Raw genomic sequence first — 10,434 nt, forward strand, 5'->3', positions numbered from 1 at the left:
ACAATGTCCTGATCAAATTATTAGAAGGTGTATCCCAGATAACGAAGTCATGAATATTTTATCTTTTTGTCATGATCAAGCATGTGGGGGTCACTTGGCGTCTAAGAAAACTACTGCTAAGGTTCTCCAATGTGGTTTTTATTGGCCCAATTTGTTTAAGGATACTCATGAATATTGTAAAAGTTGTGCTCAATATCAGAAAATGGGTCGAATCACCAAGCGACACATGATGCCACTCAACCCAATCTTGGTAGTTGAAGTTTTTGATGTTTGGAGGATCGATTTCATGGGACCATTTCAAAATTCCTTTGGAAATGAATATATTCTAGTAGCAGTTGATTATGTTTCAAAATGGATAGAAGCAATTGCATGTAGAACACCCGATAGCAAAATGGTCATTAAGTTTCTTAAAAAAAATATTCTCTCCCGTTTCGGTATTCCTAGGGCAATCATTAGTGATCGGGGAACCCATTTTTGTAACCGATCTTTTGCAACATTGATGAAAAAGTATAATGTCACCCACAAATTGGCCACACCATATCATCCTCAAACTAGTGGGCAAGTTGAAGTGTCAAACCGATAAATCAAACAGATCCTGGAAAAAACTGTTAGTGCCAATAGAAAGGATTGATCTTTAAAATTAATTGATGCACTTTGGGCATACCGAACCGCTTTCAAGACCAATCTAGGAATGTTTCCTTATAGGATTGTATTTGGTAAACCATGTCACTTGCCTATTGAGATAGAACACAAAGCCATGTGGGCCATCAAACAACTAAATACAAATTTGAACGACGCTGGAAACCATAGGAAGCTTCAGTTGAATGAATTAGAAGAACTTAGAAATGAAGCCTATGAAAATGCAAGGATATACAAGGAACGAACCAAAGTATTTCATGATCAATCAATTATGAGAAAAACTTTCAATATCGGACAAAAGTTGCTCTTATATAACTCTAGATTACATCTGTTTCCAGGAAAGCTTAGGTCTAGATGGACAGAACCATTTTTAGTAAAGAAAGTCTTTTCACACGGAGCTGTTGAGATAGAAAACCCAAGTAATGGTAATATCTTTAAAGTTAATGGTCAACGATTAAAACCATTCTTGGAATTACCTGTCGAGACTGTTGAAGATGCCATGGTTCTTTATGAACCAACTTATTCTGATTAAATTGCTTCGAGGTTTGGTCTGACTGAAGACATAAAATTTAGCGCTTCTGGGAGGCAACCCAGCTTATTTAATTTCTAATACTTTTTTTTTTGTTTTCAGTTTGCTTAGGACAAATAAATTAGATAAACTCCATTGGGGACAATGTCGGTCAAGTTGGGGGGAGAGCTTGAACAAAATCAGATGTTATCATTTCCTTTTCCTTCCACTATGAGTTATTTCTTGCATTTAATATATTAAAAAAAAATTTTTTTTGAAATAAATTAATCTAGAAAAAAAATAAGAGTAAGTTAGAAAGTATTTGCTAATAAATGTAGTGAGTCACGGAGAAGATTAGCTGGTTAGACTCTTGGTGGCCTAGGTCATTTAAAGACTATTAGCACTTTCAATTGCACATGCACACTAACAAGGTAAAGTAGGTGTTAATTGTAAGGCCAATTAAGGATTTGAGTATTATTTAAATTAGATAATTTTTTCTACATCCCAATTGAAGAAATTTGAATTTAAGGAAAGAGCTACCTGCCTGAAATAAAATGCAAAACACAGAGTAAATATAGATTGCCCTAAGCCTAGTAACCGGATCTCTTCACCTAAGTCAAGTGTTGAGATTCGCGTCAAACGATGGTGGGAAGGCCAGGATGCTCAGCAAAAAAAAAAAAAAAAAAAAACAGTGTGAAATCTACCTTAGTTCTTTGTTTAATCTGGGGTGTATAGAAAATTAATCGAACTAAGTTATGAAAAATGATACAATTGGCCTGTACAAGTTAATACTAAAATACTAAGTTCGTTATCACTCACACAAGTGCTATAAAACTTTAAGTGTACTCTAAGAAAGCTCCTAAGTAGACTGACTAACGATTCTAATTCGAAGCTCATTACTTAGTAATACTAGAAAACTTCTTGAATTTCGATCTTAAATTAATTTGCAAAAGAAGGATCTTTTTGGAATATGATCTTATTTTGGTACATTGCTAAGGGACTAGCAATGATTAAGTTGGGGGGTGTGATTTATGTCACAAATTGACATAAAAAGTATCAATTAATATCTAAATTATCTAATTTTATTAGGAAATTAATACTTGTTATTATATTTTGCAGAAGAAGAGGTCATCAATAGAAAGAACAAGGAAAGAGGATTCCAACGGCATAAATTTTATGTAAAATGGAGTTAAATTGACCCAGAAATTGAAGAATGAAGAAAGAAGACTCAATTGGGTCAAACCCGAGTCAAATCAGGTCAAAATTGATCAAAAATCAACTAATTTGGTGATCTGGTTAGCCGCCTGGTCCACAACAACAGGCGCCTGGATCATGGACCCATCGGCGCACCATAAACCAGCCAATCAACGAGTCTCGGCTCACCGCAACGCATCGCGAGCCCGATCCACGCGCGCGGTCCAGGGCTCATGAGGAGAGAGAAGAAGGTCCGAAGGGCAACCTGGTAACTTCACATCACTCGATGGTTCGATCTTCTCTGATCAAGATCCAACGCTCCACATTTTTGAACCATCGGACGGCTACCATCGCAGCCGGTCAAGATCCAACCGTAATCAAGACAATTGCAAGAATCAATAAACACTAGGACAACATGGGATCCTTCTGCAGTGCGATCCAATGAACAAAATCTTCCAGTGCCTTGATCGGACGGTCCACGATGCATCCGACCTGATCCCATCTCTGCAGTACGATCCAACGGCAGCGCTTCACCCAGATCGTGATCCGACGGCCCAGAATCGCTTCCGGCTTGATTTATTAGATGAATTGGGTCCTTTAGATGAAGATCGGATGGCTGAAACAATTTTTAAGGTTTCTTGATGGATTTAAGTGCTTTTTGAGCGAGATTTGAGCCCCTAAACCCCCCTAACAGCCCTCTAAAATCTCTTAGTCCCACATCTAAAGTTTTGAAAACCTTATAACCCCCAAGTGCCTATAAAAAGCCCCCAAAGGCCCTTGTTTTAAGGATTCTTGCCTTCCGATCAAGCTTGTAACCCTAGATAGTAGGGTTTTTAGCTTTCTTCTCAAGCCTCGAGCTTTGAAGTTTTTGTAATAATTTTTTTTTTATATAAAATCTTATTTTTATGTAATTTTATCTCTTTACATTATGCAATTTATTTTTCTTGCAATTAGGATAGTTTAATTTATGCAATTTAATTTTATGCAATTAGGTTAGTTTAAATTATGCAGTTTAAATTTATGCAATTAGGATAGTTTAATTTATGAAATTAGGATAGTTTATTTTTTTACATTTAAATTTTGTAAGTAGATTTAGATCATGTCTAGCTAAGCATCCCTTCTAGGGTTTGCGATGAAGCTGGATCATGAGTAGGGGTTTTACATAGGGACCTTTCTTTTTCTTAGGGTTTCTTTTTCTTCCTCTTTTGCCAAAAATTTTTGATGAACTACAGTTGGGTCAGAGTCCCTTCATAGTTCATGCTTGATTCAGTGCATAGGAGGAGAAAACCCTAAGGGATCCTAGTTACTACTCCCCTGTAAAGAATCTTGATGGGTTATCGTTGGGCCTTAGTCCCTTCATAATCTATGCTTGGGAAAGACAAGAGGAGTAGTCGTTAGGATCAATAAAAAAAATTCTAGGTAGAATTTCCTAATCTAGATCTAGTGGATTCAAAAACCCTAGATCCTTAGTCTTATTGTCTTTAGCAAACAACTTTCGATTTTTGATTTTCGTTAAAGCTCGCTTGAGCATAGATTTGAAAATCATTTTTAAACCAAGTCTCTGTGGGATCGACCCATACTCGCTGGTCGTGCTACTCTGCACACTGAGCACTTGCGGTTTTATTTACAAATTTTAAGATTTGCACATCAATTTGTAAGACTGAGTTCAAAAAATTTTTTATCAGAGTAAGTGTGAATATTGAAAAAGAGTTTTCACGAGATTCACAGATGAACTCGAGTCGAGCCAGTCTAGCACATGACTAACGATGGAGTTTGATGAGTTCTTCATGACCTCCATCAAGTCAGAACTCATGATAGAAGACTTGTATCACATGATAACTGCACCTAAAGATTCACTTTTCTGTTCAGCTGGGTTGCCACTACATATTGCTAGATGTCATTAATGGATTGTGAGAATTTACTAAGATCATTTTTGGATCAACGATCTTTATTAAGGTGAGTTGGAATCATTTTAGCCCATCGAAAAGAGTTTCAATGATACTGTGATGGAGATCACTGTATATCTCACTGTCAGATAGAATAAAACTTGAGGGGTCACACACAAAAAGAGTATGACTTGATCAATGGCTTAGATCATATTCAAATTATTAATCGGATTGATAGTTTGAATTTTAAAACTATTAATTTCTAATCGTTATAGTTTTGACAGCTGCTAATTGTTAGCACAAAGACTTAATTGCAAATGTTATAACTTTTTTAGGGCTAATTAAATTATACATTAAGTTTTAATTAATTTAAATTAAATTTAATTTAATTAGATTTAATTTAATTTAATATTAATTAGATTCAATTATCCAAATCAGATTTGGATTTCAAACTTGATTGGATCAGGCTTGACAGTCTTTTCAAATTTGACTCGATTTTAACTCTATTGAATCCGATTAAGGCCCAACTTGAATTAGAAGAACTATGACTCGAAGAGCCCAAGTCCCCTAGGACTCTCTCTCTAGAAATCATGCCAAGAAGGGAAGAGGGGTATTATTTTTCTCATGCTTCTTTTCTTGCATGCGTGAAAGGGGAGGGGGCGCCCCACCTTATCTAGTATTCTTTTTCCTTCAAATTTTTTTCTATTTGAATTTGATTTAAAATAGAATAGAAATCCATCTAATTAAGGTGTGGAAGAATTTTTTTGTGTGACAAAAAAATTGGAGAAAGGAGGGCATGCGCTAATTATTGGCGTGAGATATGTTTCCTTCTTCTTCTCTTATCTCAACATCCATCTAATCTTTTCTTATGATTTGAACAGCTATGATTCAAGGAGAGAAGATCTTTTATGGTGTGAGGAAGTGGTTGGAAGAAGTGGAATTGGTTTTGTGCGACAAAACTCAATGTGAAGAGTAGGCGTGCGTGAGGCATGAAGAAGTGTCTTCTTCTTACATCACAACTTCCTCTCCCAATGCCTCCCTCTCCTTTCTTCCTTTTATTCCAATGCCCAGATCTGATAGAGATCATATTTGAGAGAGAAAAAGATCTAGAGAGAAGAAGAGAAGAAGAAGAATTTAGATCCCATCGGATCTGCATAAAAGAGTTCGTGCAGCGATCTCTTTCTTCAAGATCTGAAAGAAGAGATATAGATCCAAAGATGAGGAGCGATATCTATAAGGTACTAGCACATCGGTGATCTCAGTGCTCTGATCAGACATCTCTGTATGAATATCAGTAGAGGTCAGATGCATGTGCGGCTACGATCAGAACCCGAGATATCTACTATTAAAAAATATATCCCAAAAGCCAATCGTCAACCTGTTGATGGTTGAACAACCTTGTATTGTAATTGATTTGTTAATAAATAAAATATATTTTTGATATTTTTATCACAAGTTTTCATCTTCTAATGAACTCCGTTGTTGTTATGAAGTCCTTAGGACTATTTAGGTTCGATAAAGAGATGATTTATCGATTAGTCCTTAAAACTGTTCATGACCAAATAAGCTGTTAATAAGGATGACAGCTTCTATCGAGCATAGGTCGCTGTAGGCCATATGGGTTGGTTGTCCTCTTAGCCAAAGAGTGTGGAGATATTCGTATGGCATACAAGTAAAATGTAAGGATACATCATCATTGAACGTGACCAACTTCAGAGCATTCTACTGTCGAGAATATCTCTGATGGGATATAGGTATAAGTATCTCTTAGACCTGAGATCGCCTTAATGACTTGCAAGCAACTCACTGTGCTTTGGTACTGGACTAACTAAATTTTTAATTCAGTGATGGAAGGCTTCTGGGCACAGTCAAGTACTTGCGAAGTCAGAGTATGATAAAGATGGGATTGACCACTCCAAGAGTTGGAGAAGAATGAGTCGCTATATTTCAATTTAGCAAAACCTTGGTCAGGATAATCTATTAGATGGATTTGATATTTTGAAATACAATATAGATAACTTGATCAGAGTTGACAGTTGAACTTGAGGTATCTTATGAGCATTTTGGTCAAAGGGATGAATTATATAGAAACTATATCCGTATGGATTCTAAGGATGTTGTTCTACACATTCGACCTATCCAGCCTTCGGGTACCATTGCTAGATGGTCACTTCAATTGGTATAAAAATTTATTTTTGTGCTATCAATTTAGATTCGAATCTATGAGGTCACACATATTAGAGTTCACGATCCGATCAGATGGTTGATCAACAACTAAGAATCGTTCTAGGGTTAAATGATCAATACGATTGATATTTAAGCTAGTGCAAGTGTTGCAGGAGGATCGATTAGCAATTTGATTGCTAATTGGCTTAATTTGATTAAACAAATAGATTGAGATTAAATCTAATTAAATATAATTTAATTAGATTTAGTTTGGACTTAATTGGATCAAGTCCAATTAATTTTTTGGATAAGCCAAGTGCAAGAAAAAACTAGTCCTAATTTAATTAGGAGTTGGGTCAACCTAATTTTTAATTCGATTAAAAAATTAAATCAGATTTAAATCTAATTTAATTTAATTAAATTAGGTTCTTAATTGAGTTAAGACCTATTTTAATTGGATTGATTTGATTTTAGTTTGATTTGATTTGAGAAATCAAATTTAAACAAGTCATAGATTGAATCTTAGTAAGACTAAGATTCCACCTTGCACCACTTTAGCCCCCCACGCCCACTTTCTCTTATTTTGTATGACAAAACCTTCTCTCCTAGCTGTAAGGGATAAACCTTACAGCAGGATAACCTACAGTTCGTGATTGATCTAAAAATTTTAATTTCAGATTTAACAATCAGATTATAAATTAGATTTAATCTAAGAATAATCTAAGCATGTATAAATAATCATGTAATAAATAATCTAGACTCTGATACCAATTGAAAGAACCAGATCTAGAGTTTCAGAGTTAGATCTTGAAACTTTTTCAAGATCAGACAGTGGAAGACTAAAATAAATTAAAATTTATCTTATAAAATTAGAAAATCTCTGGATCTAAGATCTTATTACATGATTATTACATGACATTAAATCAAAAATTAAAATATAAAGAGCAAGAACTACATGTTGATCATATCAATATGTTTCTATACTACATCTAATGTATGTAAAATATAATAGATCAGATCTATTATCTTGCAAGTTAGACGTTCTAACTTTATTGATCCAAGCTTGAGGATGATGTTATGAGCCGCACATATGTTCGGCCTCTAGGAGTCATCCACACAAGCCCACGAATCATGTTCAGAAGTCTGATCCAAAAAATCAGTATAGTATGCTAGTACTGTGCTGATCCTTCTTCGATGGTCAATCAAATGCCTCTTTCTTCTTGATTTGGACTCTTCCAAAGATGAAAAGTAGGAGAAGGAGTTTTAGATGTGAGACACTCTGAGAAAACTCATAGATGGAGGAAGAGAAGAGGTGAACACAGCAACCCTAGAAGAAGACCCTCTTCTTCTTCTCTTTGCTCTAACCCAGACACTTAGCTTTGTATCTATTATATCTCCACACCCTAACACTCTTTCTCCCTAATTTTCACACACCCCAAAGGTCTCTCAATGCTCTATCATTCATAAAAATTTTAAGAAAAAATTCATCTTAAATAATAAGATATAAAAAATTCTTGTCTAGGTCAAATACCTAGTCAAGGAAAATCCAAACAGGGCAAGACAAGTGGTGCCCAACTCTTGGGCGCCCCCTCCTTCTTTTTCTGCCATAGACCACCAGCAAAGGACGCACAATATATGCCATAAAAGTCATAAAAATCTTAAAAAAAATTTGGATAAAATCAGTACCATAAGAAAAGAGTTTTAGTTTCCTAAAATTCTATCTCATAGAATTTGAAATCCAAACTACCTACTTTGACTTGGTCCACAACCATATTCCATGTAAGAGAGAAAGAGTAAAAAGCTTTGGGAGTTCTTCTAATTCAGACGCTTGGGTATTGAATACCACCTGCAGTTCTCATATATACAATACCACCTGCAGTTCTCATATATACAAATCATTACAGGAATTATAGAAAATTAAAGTTTTGAAGAATGATGATTTTAAACTCTACGGCATTGGAGGAGAGTCCATCCAAGCAGAAGCTGTGGAGATAATTATCTTAAAGTTACCTTCTAAGAAGATCTTAGAGCTAGAAAACTGCTATTATATGCTTAAGATCATTAGGAATATTATTTTTGTACCATTGCTATTGCAACAAGAATATGAAATAAATGAAAAGGACAATAGTTGCTTAATCTCTTTTTCTAATAAAATTTTCTATCATGGCATTCTGAATAATGATCTTCTGATTCTGTCTCTTAATGATAATATATTTTATATTGATGAAAGTAAAAAGCAAAAGAGAGAATATATAAATAACACTTTACTCTGACATTATTGACTTGGTCATATAAGTAAGACAAGAATTAACAAATTATACAAAGAAGAGTTCTTTGATCCTTATGATTATAAATCATTAGAAACTTGTGAATCTTATCTTATGGGTAAAATGATCAAGACTCCATTTAGTGGATATGGAGAAAGAACAGATGAGTTATTAGGACTTATACATACAGATGTATGTGGTCCTATGATAACTGAAATCAAAGAAGGATACTCTTATTTTATTATGTTCATTGATGATTTATCTAGGTTTGGATATGTGTATCTTATAAAACAAATCTAAAGCCTTTAATAAATTTAAAGAGTATCAAAGCATGGTTAAGAAATAAATTAAAAAAAATATTAATTTTTTTCAATCTGATCGAGGAGGAAAATATTTATCCAGTGAATTTTTAGAACATCACAAAGAAAAAGAGATTCTCTCAAAATTGATCCCTCCTTATACACTGTAGTTAAATGATGTAGCTGAAAGAAAGAATCATACTTTATTAGATATGGTGCAGTCCATGATGTGCTTTACAGACTTATATATTTTTTTTTGAGGATATGCTCTAGAGACTACTGTATATATCTTGAATAGAGTACCTTCAAAATTTGTGACTAGCACTCCATATGAGTTATGGAGAAGAAAGAAACATAATCTTTAGTACTTTAAGATATAGGATTGTCCAACTTATGTCAAAAAAAAAATTTGGACATAAGCTAAGTGCTAGAACAGATAAATACTTATTTGTAGGTTATCCTAAAGAGAGTATAGGATACCTCTTTTACCACCTTACTGAATAAAATTTTTTTGTCAATAAGCATGCCACTTTTATGAAAAAGAAGTTTATCCTAGAAAGGAATAGTGGGAGAAAAATTAAACTTGATAAAGTTCAAGACTTATAAATAGAAGCATAAGAATTTTTCAATAAGAAGTACCTATTAATGAGGTACAACCATAACACACACCTCCTCTTCGAAGGTCGGATAGAGTGTGAAATACACCTTTAAGGTATGGATTCATTATTGAGATTAATGAAGCCCACATCATTGAGAATGATGAACATCTGATATATACGAAAATTATTATAAGTAGAAACTCAGACAAATGACTAGAGGCTATAAAATTTGAAATGGACTCAATATACTCTAACTAAGTATGGACTTTGGTTGATGCACTAAAGGGTGTGACTCCTATTGGGTGCAAATGGGCCTATAAGAAATAAATTGGAGCAGATGGCCAAGTTGAAACCTATAAAGTCAGATTGGTAGCTAAAGATTTCAGGTAAAAATAAGATATTGATTATGATAAAATATTCTCACCTGTTACCATGCTCAAATTTATTCAGATTATGTTTGCAATAGCAGCATACTATGATTATGAAATCTGACAAATAGATATGAAGACCGCTTTCCTTAATGGTTATCTTAAGGAAAAGGTTTACATATCTCAGCCAGAAAAGTTTATCTCAAGAGGGAGAGCAAATCAGGTATGCAAGCTTAAAAAAATCTATTTATGAATTAAAGCAGACCTCGAGGAGTTAGAACATCCATTTTGATATTACAGTCAAAGAGTTTGGCTTTATTAAAAATATGGATGAACCTTGTGTGTATAAGATGACTAGTGGGAGTGCCATTATCTTCTTAATTTTGTATATGGATAACATACTTCTCATTGAGAATGATATTTCAATATTATAATCAGTCAAGACATGGCTATCAAGTAAGTTTTCCATGAAGGACTTGGGTGAAGCATCCTATATACTTGATATAAA

The sequence above is a fragment of the Elaeis guineensis genome, chromosome 14 (assembly GCF_000442705.2).
Source record: "Elaeis guineensis isolate ETL-2024a chromosome 14, EG11, whole genome shotgun sequence".
Taxonomy (NCBI): Eukaryota; Viridiplantae; Streptophyta; class Magnoliopsida; order Arecales; family Arecaceae; genus Elaeis; species Elaeis guineensis.